The sequence below is a fragment of the Pterocles gutturalis genome, unplaced genomic scaffold, assembly GCF_000699245.1.
Source record: "Pterocles gutturalis isolate BGI_N339 unplaced genomic scaffold, ASM69924v1 scaffold5031, whole genome shotgun sequence".
Classification (NCBI taxonomy): Eukaryota; Metazoa; Chordata; class Aves; order Pterocliformes; family Pteroclidae; genus Pterocles; species Pterocles gutturalis.
In genome coordinates, this window is record NW_010102848.1 from 35,629 (window position 1) to 51,957 (window position 16,329).

The window sequence follows — 16,329 nt, forward strand, 5'->3', positions numbered from 1 at the left end:
CTGTTTATTTTTACCTTAGGTTAAAAATCTGCTGATGTAGATGGCTTCATAGTCTGTTGTGATTTGTTGCTAGCATTGTTTGGCAAGTAAATAATTGCATGCAAAGGAAATAATGATGTTGCAAAAGCAAATACATTTTTTCACTTTTTCCATCTATTAACACTATGAGTCAACAGAGGCACTTTAAAGTGCAGCATTAATATGAAGTATTTTTGGAAATATAATGTACCTTTTGCAACTTGTATCAACTATTAAGAGTGCATTTTTTCTTTCTTTAATTTTTGAGTGAAGTCCTGGCACTTCTTAAATCAATGGAGTTGTTAGCAATATTTTTTGGGTGCAGGACTTCACCCAGTCATTTTGCATAGCTCTAAGAATCTCTGATGTGGATTGTTGTTTTTGGAAAGATTCCTAGTCACTGAGATGAAAAATTATGTTGTGAATTTGTTGCTATAGCTGCTTTAGTTTATATCCTGTGTAGTGAAAAGTAAAGGTGTATAATTAATTTAATTTATGATCAGATAAATGTTAAACTCTAGGCATTTTTGAAATGAATGCAGATAATAATCTTAAAACGGTCTGCGTTACAAGAGTAAACAATAATTTGAAGAGGGAAAGAAAAGCCAAAGCCATGTTAAGGTGACGAATAATTTTCCTTTCCGATACAGAACATATGACAATAGCCAGACTGATGGATCTTTTACAGGCAAATCTCCTCCTGAGTTTGGAGGGTTGGATATTTTTTTTTCTGCCTGTGTCAGGGCTGTGAACTTTGGCCCTCTGTGTTTTTCCACAGATGTGTATCCTGAATTTGATTTACTCGGTATTCAGCATTAAAACTCCTTCCAATCCAATGTTATAGATAGCTGGTTTAGTTTAAGCTTAATCAGAACTGACAGTGCACACCTGTGAAACCCATAACCTTTTCAGAATGACTGCAGCGAGTGGCTCTGTTGTAATCTTTATACAATTGATGTGGAAGCTTATGATCCTTCGGTGGTGCTTATCAATTTATGAACCTTCCCTAGCCACCTCGAGCCGTAGTGATCTGCTTGAAACAATTTTGCTCTTGCTCCACGGGTTTCCATCCTAACGCTGTTCCAGGTGGTGGTGGTGGTGATCTTCTTCAAACCACCAGTAGGAGAGTTAGTTTTTTGGGGTGTTTCTCCATCATTTGTTCTGTGGCTCTCCTGTATCTTCCAGACCATTTTTTCAAGTTGCTGAGTGTACGCGCAGGGGTTGCACACCAAACATTTTTCAGTGATTTCTCTCAAAATTTTGTATGCTCTTAAGCTGAGGATTTCTGTGAAGAAATAAAATTCCTAGGTGGTGGTCCTGCAATAATGGCATCTTTAAGACGTGCAAAGTAGGAAAAGAAAAAGACAGTTTTTGCTATATTAAGGAGGGAGTGGGGAATAAGTAACCAAATATTTGAACAAGCAGATTTAAAAGATGAGTTGTGACTGATGTGGAAATATGATCTCATTTATCATGGCTTAATGGAATAGGATGTTTAGTGCCCTGGAAACATTCTGCCATATGTAAGGAAGTGATCAATTTTATAACATAATTTGTGTCACTTGAGGTGTTGCTCGAAGAATCTTTGCTCGTTCACTGGGCCCAGTTCTGCCCTCAGAGATGCCCATCCATCTTTCAGCTCCTCTGGAGTGGACAACATTGTTAATGCCTTGCTGCTGGCATGTCTCCACTGTACAACGGATTGTGGTTTAGTGATTTCTGAGCTTGTAGAGTTTCATGGTAAGTTCACACTGACTTACCAGTCTGGGGAGGATGTAGTGTTAGCATCACTTATGCACCTGTGGACTAATCCCTTCCTCTGAGTGGATGCTGTTGTCTGATGTGCAGACCTTGCCTCACCTGCACAGAGCTGGTTCAGACCTGTCTGCACCATGCGTGGCTGTTTCTGGTAGAGCAACAGGAACAGCAGAGCCTCTGTAGAGTTTCAGTTATGTCCTGTAAGGATTTCTGTATGATTTCATAATAGTTTTCTTTTGTTTTACTTATCAGTATTGTTTTCTAAGGGTGAAGGTAAAAACTTTTGGTGCCTTGAGCAAAACCCAGTGGAATCACTAGCACCCAGGTTTGCCAGCCTCTGAGATTCAGAAATGGTGAAGCAGACCTTTCAGAACTGGGAGGCTGTAAGGCCTCGTGTGACTTCAGGGGGACATGTAGAAATGTGCCGGACATCGTGACATAGAATTGATAACAATGTCCCTGGAGCTAAAACTGATAGAAAAATTGATAGAAAGCCTCAAACTGTAATAATTTCCTGCTCCTTTCTTAACTCTCATCTCTTTAGTCTGTATTTACATACTCACATACCTATATATATTAATTTTGAGCTTGTATTTAACATTTGGTAAATCATGGCAAGCATGGGACATCACAAAGAGCTTTTGTATTATGTAGAATTCCACCTACTTAAATGGTGTGATGGCAGATGATTGTTACTTACTGCTCAAAGAGAACTGCATAGTTAAATCCTAAGCATTTCTGCAAAACAATAGAGGTTAGAGACCACAATAACAGCTGATCCTCTCTCTGCTGCATTAAAATCCCGACTCTTGATACATGTATGTATATTTAAACCTTAGGAATCAGATGCTTACAAATTATTTCAAATTGACTAACTCAGCAGGAGATAGCTGGAAGAAAGCCTGTACTTTGCAGATTGGGCTTGAACACAAATTACTGAGAGTACTGAGTAAAGCAAAAGGTTTTAATGTCTGTGGGAAAATCAGAAGATGTGTTCCCTGAAAATCTTCTGCACAGTTCTCCAGAACAATGCATGGATTTCCAATAAATGTTTAGGGATAGGAAATCAAGGGCAATTGAGATAATGTTTGATTCTCAAGGCGGAGGTTTTAAATCTCACTGCAAAATTGGCCTCACATTCTTACAAAGTAGCAAATGCTCATGTACCAATTTTTTCCCCAAAATACAAAGCTAGGAACAAATCCAAAAGGCCTACAACATCTATGTATTACCCACTTAAGTAATAAAAAATTGAGAACTTCTATTTTCACTTTACTTCTAGGAAAATATTTTGACGGGTTCGGTATACTGCAAAATGATAAGCTTCTGTTACGTGTTTCAAATCATTCTGTTATCACTATATGTATTGATTAGCTTAGTACTTTCTGAGCTAGCTATAAAAAATGCTGCTCTCTTTCTGCATTAAAGAGCAAGAAAAATTGACAGGTAGATAACCATATTGATTGAACCTAAACAGTAAATGCAAGAGGCTTATATATGACTTATAAAACTCTTTATAGGAACCAAAGCCAGTTTAATATCTTTTTTTTTTTTAATTAAATGGAAAGTAGATGTCTTTTATTAACCACCCCCACACCCTTTTGATATACATGCTCCTCTAGTTGTCAAATATAGTACACGACCATAGCTGTGGGCAAATCACTTTTTTCAGAGGCAATCTTTAGCTGTCACCCAGACTTTGAGCTTTGAAGAAGAATGGCCTGAATCACACATTAAGCTGAAATCCCTTTGCTTGGTTCATATTTCAAAAGTCTGAGGCCAAAACCAAACCCAAAGTGCAGTATTTCTTGCAGTATTACAGGTTACAGCCATATGTTTTTCATTTGTAAATACTGTGAGAAGTAATGTTCTTGTGATACTTCTAAATGAAGACCATATGACACCACTCGACTCAAGACCTCTTATTGTGGCCTTTCTAAGGCTACTGTCCGATTGCTTGGACAATTGCTATCAAAGCTATTTTGCAGGGATAGCAAGAGGACAGCTTGCCTATTTTAAATCAAACATAAGGAAGCATATTTAGAGCCTGATTTTGAACCACTGTGACCAACGAGCACTTTGCATTTCACATCAGACTGCAGAACAGGGCACTTTAAGTCAGCTGAATAGGTACGGTTAAAAGAACTGACCATGTATATTTGGTTTGGGAAAGGAGGGATTAGATAGCTTCTTTCCCATTGTGCATTTGTTAGTGGTTTTTTGGTTTTGTTCTTTTTAAAGCTACTCCTAATCTGCTTCTTGCTGTGAGGAAGAAAAAAATCTCAGTGAAATTTGAGTACCTCTATTTGTGAAGAGCCAGTCTCATGGTGTCTTGAAAAGTGATTTTTTTCAACCTTTTTGAAATTTCCAATGTCAAAGTAACTGCTTGTAAGTGGCTTGTTATTGGTCCAACTTAAGCATAAGAAATACTGTCATTCAAATGGTGTCATATGCAATGTCACAAAGTAAAATGACTCCCAAGGCTTTAGGGAGAGCAGTAGTAGAATTTGTTTTGCTTGAGCAAAGATGTGGATGCATCATTTAATGGCTGCAGGGGGACTGTATGGTGTATTCGTAGCTCTGCCAAGAGATTTGGTGTGTGACTACAGGACAGTCACTTTGGTACTTCTCAAACCCATTATGACCAGTTTAATTTGTAGAGGTTTTCAGTCAAACAGAAGGCAGAAATTTTTATCAATCCTGTTTCTCAGTTTGATGAGTGGTCCTCAGTGTTTTGGTGCATCTGACTAGGAAAAGGGGTTATAATATTTACTTCTTACCTTTAGAGGAATAGTGTTCAGATATCTGATGGAAAAGCATTATTATGGATGCTTTTCCGTAACTAAAACTTCACCTTTTCAGTGTCCTCCCATTAATTTAAGGAAAACACCACAAGCCACATAAAAACAATATTAAGTGTTGTGATATCTTCACATTGACTGGTAATGTACTTTATGAATAATGACCAGGAGTTGGTAGAGCTAATTTTTCAGCATCTTGTTTCCTTCCATCTGACATGCAAATGCATAAGGAAGGATGCTTTTGGATCTTGGTAGTCTGCTTGCTTGTCAGCTAACAAGGACCGCCTTCTATAGACCAGTCCAGCAGGTGTAACCTTGGAGCCTTTGCACTATTTGTTAATACTTTTCTGGAACATGACCTGCTAGTTGGAACTAGATGATCTTTAAGGCTCTTTTCAACCCAAACCATTCTGTGATTCTGTGACATGAAGGAGATGTGTGATCTGAACATACAGAGAACCTTTGCTCCAGCTTTCAGTAGGAACATGCTGACCATGAAGCAGAGGATGGACAGTGGAAGTGAGGACAGGGAAACTGGACTCTCCATGGGGGAAAGGGGAACTGCAGTACTCAGGTGGGGTCAGCTTTCTGGTGGGAACTGGAAGAGAAGTACTTAACTGTTCTTAAGCTCATCAAATTCCATGTTGTGAAAAGCCATATGCAATATGCAAGCAATTAACCCATGATCCAGAAGGCAGCCTCCTCCTGCTCGGTGTTCTTGCATTTTCACACGCATAAGATGCTTACTCGCATGCATACTGCTGGGTATTTTGTATGTTTAGTTTGTTGACATGCAGAAATATACTCAGAGTTTAAACCATTAGAGCAATACCATATGAATCATATTTATAACATACCTTCAAAGTGTGAAAAATCAGAGGGGGGTCTTATATGAGCATTTCTGGCTTTAAGGCCAGAGCCACCCCACTATAAGCTAGTAGTCTCTACTTCAAGTATGGAAAAGTATTTAGGAGCTGCAGGTGAAAACATCATATGGGAATAATTTAATAAAAAAAACAGAGTGAGAGAAAGTTGAACATATAACTTGGCAACTCTCCATGAACTGCAGATATAGGTTAAAGTTATTTAGTTGGCAGGCGATTGCTAGTGTATTAGCAATGTTGGGAAAAAAAAAAAGTAATTTCTGTATTTTGGCTTGTGCAGTAAAGAAATTCCTCCCACATAAATATGTTCATTTCACCTTCTGGGAAGTAAAGAAAGGAAACTGTAGCTTCAGTCTGTTATTTAATCTTCCTGAAATTAGCATTTGGTGCTCAGGAAGATTGAAAGATTTAATGCCAATGCCTTCCTCAAAAGAAAGAAGTGACACACCACATATGTTTTAGCAGTGGTTAGACTGTTAAATGGAATTAATCAAAATCCATGTTAAAATATTTCCATGTGTTAATTAGCAATGGTTTGGAACATTAAAATACATATTGGCTTGGGAATAAATTAGTGAAGAAATATCAGATTGAGTTTGTGGGCTTTTAATTGCAACATAATATACTGTGTGTTTTAGAAAGGTAAATGTAAATACACTTCTCTGAAATGCTATGGCAATGTGCATTTAAAAATTGTGTAATGAAACAGTCTAAAACAAGCTTTCGTTATGGCAGAGAGAGTGATACCATTTCCTATTTTAAAAGAAATATTAAATCATTCCCTCATATAATAAAGGAAGATAAAAACCGTGTAAAATGCTGAGAGTTTCATCCCAGGCCAAAGGAAGTTTTAAATTTTGCCTTTGAAAATCATGATGATGTAGTGAGTACCAACACCAGGTCTCCTGTTGCGAGTAGAATTCACTTTTGCCTTTCTATGCCTGCTGGGTCACTGCAAAGTTTGTTTCCCACTCCCTCATGCTGACTCTTGAGAACAGCAGAATAGCATAAATTCAGTCAAGTATGTAAATGAGACTGAACAAAGGGGTATATTCATACTTTTAAATTAATATACAGAAGGCAGGTGAAGATATCTCTGGTAGCGTTATAGAGACCAAATTCCTAACTGAGAATGGAGGCCATGGTTGGCCCACAGAGTAGGAAGGACCTATTTCTCTTCCCAGGGAGGGAATGAGCATTCTTTTCCATGACAAAAGAATATGTAGAAACCACCTCCAGGAGGCTTCTTGAATTTGTACCCCAGGGTTGATCTCCCATGATCATATTGGTGGGGATGATTTTGTGTACATCCAGTGTGGTAAACTTAAGAAGAAGGTAGGTGTTGATTTTAATTTTTTCTGTGGTTGCTATTCAAGTAGCCATTTGTAAAATAACATTGAGTGTAAAGAAAAGATTTGGGAAGCAGAGGGAGGAAGAGGCAAGGTAAGCACAGATTCAGTCACTCTTCACGCTAATGAGCCTATTTTTGCATGGATTTGCAAAGATCTCTGAGAGGAGTCAGTGATCATAGGTGTAAGCCTCAATCCCCATTAATACTGCCAATTAATACTGCCAGTCTAAACATATTGCAGTTAATACGTGCTGCTTTCCCTTGCATGCTTCCTCAGAATAATTTCCCATTGTTATATCCCCCAGATGTGTAAACTCATTGCGTTATATTTCAAGCTGTGACACTTAAATCCACAAGACAAGCTGGCAATTACTTCTGCTGTTTGTAAATATCCAGGCACCCATTTACATTTGCCAGTAAATTAAATATAAACATTGAGATAATTCTTTCTTAAATATGTTAAAACACTGACATGTGCCTTTTGTAAACTTAGAAAACCGTAAAGATCCTCAGGTCACTAGGAGGGGTCAGGATTTGGATTTTTTTATCCTGAATGAAGGCTCCACGTCCTGTCAGTAACCTACATCTGTGGGGTGTAATCCTTTTTGATGCCAAGAAACCCTAATGTCCATGTCATCAGAAACTAAAAACATCTCGAAAAATACATAATTTCTATTAGGACATCCTAGTGGCACTTGAATGTGCTTAATTTTGAACCTCTCTTTACATCCAGGAGTAGCCAGGAGCTGCTTAAGAAGCAGCTTCCTTGTGAAGTAAATCTTCACAGTATATTTTGCACTGAGAAGAAAGAGAGATCGTAACATCTTCCCTTCCCACCAACACATGCAGTTACACATTGACATGAAATATGGCACAAATTTAGTTAGGGAAATATTAAAAAGTAATTTTTATTCAAAGCAATTATCCTAGCAACCACATCATTTGCTGCACAATACCATGATCACAAAGGTCACCATTTAACATGGTTTCGTGTCAAGGACCACGCACTGTGGTGTCATGGACCACAAATGGTTTGCAGATCCAAGTTTGGAAATCAGGGATTTAGGGCTTTGCCAATATTTCTGAAAGCAAAACTTTACCATTAAAGTTTCCTAAGGTCTGTGGAGTCACAAAAAGACAATGTGGGGGTATGCACTGTCTTTGCCAACAGCTGACATTTTTTCATTGTCATAAATTACTTCTTCCACCACCAGTTAGAAAATGACTGTGCGGAGCAGAATGGAGGTGGGGCTGCATTCAAAAGATTTCTGCTTGTGAATACAAAGAAATACTTTTAAATCTCACTTAATTTGTACTTACAACTGCTATTGCTTTTTCACCTCCATGTAGTGATAAACAAGATTTTGCCAGCTCCTTAAAACAGAAAATATTCAATTTGCTGTACTCCAGATAAACAAAATAAACCAGACTGAGAAGCAGACCCTTCTCTAAGGGGTGTAGAAGTGATTGTAAAATTCAGACAGGTTAGACCTGTCTTACCCTTTGATGTTGGCACTGCTGTGCAGGTAATCCCACTAATTCCACCTGAGGTCTGAGGCTTTCTGATTTTGAACAGAAGTTGCAAAATTGGGCCATAAATGATCAGTCTGAATAAGACTTATTTAGGACTAGCAGCAAGAGTAGGATGTAGCAGGGATATAGAGAATTATTGCTCTTCAGAGGAGAAGAAAAATTAAAATTTGCAAATGCTGTTTTCGTAAACACATTTTATTAAGATGTAACTGCACCTGCATTTCATCAAGAAAATTGTTTGCTACAGTTTTTAATATACTTTGATATATTGAATTTATTTGATTTATTTTGATAATAATGTTTTCCTCCTTTTATTAGTATTCTATGTACTTTAAGTCCCTAGTCCCAAGTATCAGATGTTGTGAGAGATGGCCTGTTTACTTATAATTCTCATCCCACTTTTTCAGTGTTTTAGCTATAATGAAGACTTCAGACAAGTGAAAGAATTTCAGATGTTTAGCTAAATCAGGAATATCATATTGTTGACTTTGCTTGGTTGTAAGAACCAGGTGCAAGAAAGGAAAAGGGTGCATTTCTGTTAGCATTTTAGTTTCTCTTAGGAGCACACCTTGGAAACAAATCTGATTGTCCCCAGTTGCTGCTCTTTGGTTCATTGGGGAGTGGTCTCAGGATACATGAACTGAATGTCTTTAGGTTAAAAGGAAACCAAGAGAAGCTCTGCAGAGATGCCTGCAAGGTACACACTGTGTTCCCTGGCTTCCACAGATTGACTCCTGTTGTGTTGTGCTTCTTACTAAGGGAGATACAAGTTAATTCGCTGGCACAGGACACGTAGTGGCCTGGGATAAAATTAACTGTCATAGGGTTATAGAAAGGGAGACTGACTTCTATAGCTTGCCGATAAGAACGGTAAACACCTATATGCGCAGGTGGCAAGAATGGAGAAGACTTTGCCTTCTCCTCACCACGTGCTGCACCTCTACAGGGCCAGCCTGTCCAGCTCTTTGGGAAGGGACAACTTCTGTAAGTGATGCAGGCAACTTCCATAACTAAGCATGTTAAGAGGGAGCTGATTTTTACAGCCTGGCGTGGGAGATTTTCCATAACAAAACTTGCATGTGGTTTCGGAAGTGGGAGCCCAGAACAATTCTCCATGTGCTTGGCTGCACCAGTCATTTTGGTTTCTAGGGTGAGGCACATGTCAGGTCACGGAAGGACAGAAGGGAATAGAGGCATGAACAGAAAGAGGGATTTCCCCTTTCATTAGCCACAATAAATATGTTTGTTCAAGAACAAATAGCTGGAATAAGAAGACGTGCAGCTCTGATGCTGAAGAAAAGGCTTTTTGTGTCAAATACATAGGAAATACTGTTCACAGATAAACCATTGTAAGGATTGTCGTTTAACAAGGCCACGTTCACTTGGGATCCTGACTATGTAAAGGCCCTGTATTTCATTTTTTTCCCCAGCAGCTGACATGGGGCACTGCATGGTGAGTAAAGATGTGATTGCAGTGAGCTGGGCTTTAAACTATTTCAGTAGAGTATAGTGCTTTACTGCAAGCTGCCTCGGACTTTGGCGCTGTCAGAAATCCTTATTGAGTGGGATTTCCAGGTTTAAAGTCAACAGCCAGAGGCAGAAAGAAGAGATGCTATCTCTGTGGCATGCCCTTAATAAAAAGTTTGCTTGAACATAACTCCCTTATGATAGCAAACCTGTGTATAATGGTGAGAGTATTTACTTGGCACTCTCCAGGATTACCCACGATATTTTGTTGTAATGATGGGGGGAGAGAGAGAGAAGTCCAGAGAGAGACCGAGCCTGTGGCAGTGGAGCACAGCAGGGGCACTTTTGTGGCTGTCCCAGGCAGAGCAGTGGCATGGGGGCAGCTGGGCATAGGTGTAGAAATGGGTTTGCTTTCACCAGTGGGTTTGGAGTCCAAGCCAAAGGCAACTCTGCAAGTGAAAATGTGGCAGTTTGTGTTGGCAAAACAGGAGACTCGGTCAACAGCAGCCAGAATGGAAGGCGTGAGTTCTGGTAGGAGGCTGTGGCAGAGGACATGGGGGAATGCCAAAAACGTGCTGAGGGTGTGTTACACGACTTTCCCAACTCCTACAGCCTCTGTCTGGGCTTCTCCAGAACCAAACGATCTTTTCTTTGTGGGGTTCTTGCAAATCTCATCTTACTTCCCTTTCTGTGGATACCTGGTTCTTTGGTACTGGAAGTAAAGTTGACTTCTAGCCTGTGTTTGTGAACTTGAGGTTTTGCGGACTTCATGGATAATTATTTTTCTGGCAGTGATATCATCCATTTGTTTTCTCTGTTTGCATATGTACAAATCCAGATGTTAAATTATAGATAAGCACTACATAGACAGTTATATGACCACTTAGATCTACATCCACATTTGCAATCCAGAGGCTGAAAAGGCTTTCCCTGGCACAGTGCTGTGGTTTCACAATAGATCACACATGACGAAAGTGGAAAGGAATTAAATATTTTGTTGCCTCCTCTCCTGTGACATGAAGCCACGTGGAGATCTTCACCACATCTGGTTTCTGATTTTGGCCCTGAATACAGACAAATATCACAGGCCCCAACAATTGCTGGTTCTGGTCCTCCCTCCAAAAGTGAGACCCAAGGGAATTAGTTTTCAGCTGTATGCTCTCTGTTCTGTTCAGTGCTTAAATTTACTGGTATTGCTTGTTCGTCTCTTGCTGAGTGGGATCATACAATTACTTCTTCAATTCCTTTTTGTTCCCACAGCTACTTTCACATATTCCCTTTCAAAACGAAGCAAGATCAGCTTTGCCCATGGTGCTGGTGTCCCGTGGCTCCCAGCACTGACTGCTTCCCCTGCCGTGAGGAAGGGTGCGGGTCTGCAGCGGGGGAGCTGGAGCAGTGAAGGAGGAGATAAGTTTGGTTTGTTGCCCACAGTGTAGGGACCAGAGCTGAGTGCCACAGGAGGAGAGGAGAGGAAGATACTGCAATCCCTAGGTAGAAGAGCAGAAAAGTGAAGGTGTCAGTGGATGTTTTAGTGGACATGACAGAAAGATAAGGGCCTGAGAAGGGGAAAAGTGCAAGGGAAGAGCAAAGCAGGTACTCACCCAGGTGCAGGGTGCTGGACTCTGGCTGCCTGGAGGAGGCAGCAGCAGGAGTGCCCACCCAGACACATGGAAAACCTGGAGGATATTCTCTTGGGTGACTTCTCAACTGCCTTACCCTCTTCCTTTGACTTGTCTGCACCATTTGCAGGGAGTAGCAGTGACCACAATGATTTGTTTGTAGATCACTAATACATCCACTCTAAGGAGAGGTAAGCTGTGCATGAGACTTCTGCCCAGCTGCAGTTTCCTCTCATACACCATCAGACGCACTTTGCAAATACCCGTGGCTGTGATAGCAGCACAACCTGTACTCTGTTGTCATAGAAAACCTGAACATTTTAAGTGGGTGCTTGGTACCTGAGACACAGTCTCATATCTTCTGTTAGGAAGCTTTGAGTTAGCAAGCTGCTCTTAAACCTTGAGGTGATCATAGTACACGTGTATAAGGTGTAGAACCAAAGCTTCTGTATTTGTGTATGTGTATAAGAGAAGGTATTCAAATGTGTTCTCCCACCGTTTTTCATGTATTTTTTATGGTGGTGATGGCTGGACTTTGCATATGGATTATTGTAATCCTACATCCTTGTAGCAAAGTCTCACCTTGGATTGAGTGTCACATTGGGCAAAGAGCATAGCAGATATTTTGGAATAGAGTTTTCCTTTGTGAATGATTTCTTTCTTTCCGCTCTGAGGAAGGAAAAAAAACCAAAAAAAACAGACCACAGGACTGCATTTACCACAGCTCTGTGTCTGAGCTAATAAACTGTGCTGAGAGCTTCAGCTCAAGCTTGTGTTTTTTTTTTTTTTTTTTTTTTTTAGGGACTAAAAGTTTTTTTTTTTTTTTTTTTTTTTTTTCTTTCCAGCCTGAAACACAGACTGAGATAACTCAGGTCTGCCCACAGTAGACAGCACAAATATTCCTTGAAAGGGTTCCAAAGGTGTTGAACTCTGGATAGCTACAGCAAGAGCTTGTATGTGTGTATCAAAATATATACCATATAGGATGTGCATAAAGCCATTTAAAAAATCAAACAAAATGTGCACACAGCTCTACTGAAATTGCTCTTGGGAAAAAAAAAAAAATCTGGAAAATTACAGCGTTCCTTTTTTTCAAAACAAAACAGCAACAAAAAGCCAACACTGGCATTTTTGTGTGTTGCTGTTACGCAAGTCTCCTTAGGGATTACCTTTGACACTGGGCTCTTAAAGTTGCAGCATCTTCCATAACATGCTTTCACAACAAGCACTGTGCTTCGTAGGCAGCAGGTTTACACCCAAGGCAGTAAGCAGCGACCACTGCCGCTGGCTTTGTCTGCAGTGTTTTGTAAGAATCTTCTGAACCATTCCAAAACTGAAGGTTAGAAAATGGAGTAAAGGAGACTGGTGGGAAAAGGAAAAAAAAATTCCCACCCATCAGTCTTGCACATTTGGCTTTAAGTAAAAGAAATATAAGTAATTATTTCAACATCTGGTGTCTAAGCTTTTGAGTTTATTTACTAAAAAGGAAAAATCAATGCATTTTCTCCAGGAGGATCAATTTGTGCTCCTGCTAAAGTCAGTGTGATTTTTTTAAAGTTTTTTTTTAGCTTCAGCGGAAACAATTTTTGGCCCTTTATAGTTAAGGTTAATAGATGAAAAGTGTTCTCTGTTCCCTCCCCTATGCATCTGTACCTACTCTATAATATGCCAAACAGTGAGACCCAGATATGAACCTACTTTTCTGCAGAGATTTTTTTTTTAAGGGCTGAATTCCCAACCCAGTGTTGCTTATAGAAAACTTGTCATTGAGTTCAGTAGTGTTTGGGTCAAGACCAGTAAAAATAAATTCAGAAAGAACCACTCTGAAATTAGCATGTACAAATGATGACTGCATTCTAGATTGGACTGGACTGAGTATTTGTGCTATCCTCTTATGTAGCACTTCAAAACACCACAGCTTTCACTGAAACAAGCTCTTGGGAAAATAAATGGAGAAGTTTCCAAATACTATAGCTGCTTCAGTATTCATACATAATAAACCCAGCTTCTGTAAATAACTCATTTTGTCTGTCAAACATTGTAGGCACATATGCCACATTAACTGTCACTGGGGTCGTAAATAAACAATGTATCTGTCTACATATTACTTATGTCTGGGGGGAAATGAAAAAGTACACAAGAAAAACAGTAAGGAACATATTTTAATTGTAAAATAAAATGCTGGTGTTGCTATTGCTAATTATTTAAAATACATCTGAACTTCAAAATACAGTTCATAATTCAAAGCAAGATGCAAAAGGGTAATTTTCAAACAAAATCAAGTTAATTATGCATCTAGTATGTATCTGTTTCACGCATTTCCACTCCCAGTCACTCAAGTACAACTCTGCGCACATTTTGACTCTTCATGCAGCAACAGAAAGCAACTTCCCCTCCAACTGCACAAGCAGAGACTGGAGCCACAGCAGTGTCTGTAACTGGTGCTCTAATGATGCTTGACTTCGTTGCTGAATCTTCTCAAAATGGCATTTGCAGATTTGACTTAATTCCATCAGAATCAATATAACCATATAGAATTTACATTTGGGTTTAGAGTGTAGGTCCTGACTCATAAGCCGAACTTACATCTCTTTAACATTGTCACAATGGACTCTCCTTTCTACTAGTCTGTTTGCATGATTTCTGCTTAGCAAGCTGTGCTGTACCGCTCATTTGTGATTGCATTTAGGCACCAGAGATAGTAGGAGACTTCTAATGAGATGCCAAAATATCAGGAGTCTGCCTTTGACCACTGGAGTACCTTGGTTGTTGAGATGTGTTCTGTACACTTTTCATTTTGTTTTCTGTAGGCAGCATTGTCACTTAAAAGACCAATTTCTGAGCCTTTCTTAGAATAATTTTTTTCTTGATGTATGCTTGAAAACAAATCCAAAACCAACAAATGCCCAGGTTTCCTTCAGCTTCTTCTAAATTTGTTGTACTTTGGGTGGGGAAAAAAAGTTCATTAACCAAGTAGGCATGGATAGGGATAACAGGCTTGATTTACGATAGAGTAAAAGTGAGTTAAGCTCTGTCTGAGCCAAAGTGATGGTAGAATCTTATATTTATATTGTTAGTTGATGTTATCATTATTAATTATAGAATTATTATGATTTAGTGTCTCTACTAACCACTAACACTGTGAGAGAGATGTTTTAAAACAAAAGCCTTTATAAACTGTTGATTAGCTAAAATGCACCTTTTATATTAATAGTCTTTTACCTAAGCTAATGAGCCAGAATATTCAGTTTTAAGACATTAATGCTGTTAATGTAATAGCTAATGACGATGAAATTAATCCTTTAGATATTACCATGGATCTCTTGGTAACTTATGAATGGGCAGAAAATGACCCTACATGCTTTGCTAAAACACCAAAATACCACAGTAAAGGACTAAGGTACGTTTAATCCTGGAATCATTAAGTCACAAAGTAGCTACGCCTTTGAAAAGAAAGATATTTACTTCTGCTTGGCATACATATAGCAAGAATCCATTGTGTGCATCCATGTTATTTTCCTTTGACATTGTTAAATATCTGATAAGTTGTTTTCTGCCATGCATAACATTGCAAGTGGCATGCTAGAAAGCATATACGATGTATAAGGAGCTCTCGTTGCTGGATTTAAACAGCATAGCTCTGAGAAGAATTCTAGTGCAGACACCTCTTGTTAACAGCCCTTCCATAGGTACTTAAGTTCAAATTAACTGTTCTGAAACCCAAATTAGAGTCAAATCTGATGTGAGCCAATTTTCTCTGCACAACAATCATGGGGAATGAAAAGAGTTCTGCTAGATTGCTGTTTAAATCGGATCACTATAGCTCCCTTGGTGGGAAAGTAGTGCAGAATAACAATGGCCAGTGGCTAAATGTAATTTAATTATTGGGTTTACATATTGGTTAGTTCTTGTATTGTTTAAAACGAAACATTTTCCAGCCAGGTGTACAATGTCTGGCCAGTGTTAGAAATCATTATAAAAAGCTGCAGGAATAATAGACTGATGATCTAACACATTTAAATTAAGCAAGGCCTGCTGGTTGAATGTTGAAGGCTGGTGAGTTCATTTCCATCGAGGGCTGACATTTTGTCCTTTCTGTATATTGCATTGTTAGTGGTATAATGCATACAGAAATATGATGATGAAAAGCCTGAAGACTCAGAGTTTGAAAATAAAGCTTCCTTAGGGTTGAAATATCTGTTGTTTCACACAGCAGCTATTCTGATTGAAATCACATGGTAAATTTGAGACCCTCCATTTAATATTTACAAACCAAAGGAAAAAATAGCTAATAAGATGTCAGTCAATCTTTATCTTTCATCTGTCTGTTTGACTTTCTCATAATTGAAAGATACTCCACATTCCTGAATGTAAGGTGGTGTAGAGCATCATTGTTGTAGTAACTACACTTTCTTCTCCAAGTTCCTTCTTTTGTATCTTAACAGCAAAATTCCATATCACATCGTTGTTTGATATAAAATTGCTTGATAGGGTGTGATGACACATTCATATGATGTTAGCAGCATAATTTAACTGCTCCATTTTTTTAAACCATTTGCAAAAGTGCCTGAAATGTGTGCATTATAAAATAGGGTCATTACAGCTATGGTTGAATTGGCATTTCAGTAATAAACTCTTGTAGAGGGCTAGATGTTAATGCAAATCTTTTATAATTATAAATAGGAATCAGTCAGCAACAATATGGAGTGACTTCAATAAATGGACGCTGGAAAACCTGATTTGCTGAATGCTGGGGCTGCAGCTCTCAAAACCCTGACATCGTGTCACCAAAATATTTACCAGGGTTGATACAAGTCCGGAATGTAATTTGTTGGTTGTTTAGGGGAGGAACGCTCCTCATGGATCAGCCTGCGCCGTAGGTCAGGAGTGGCTCGAAT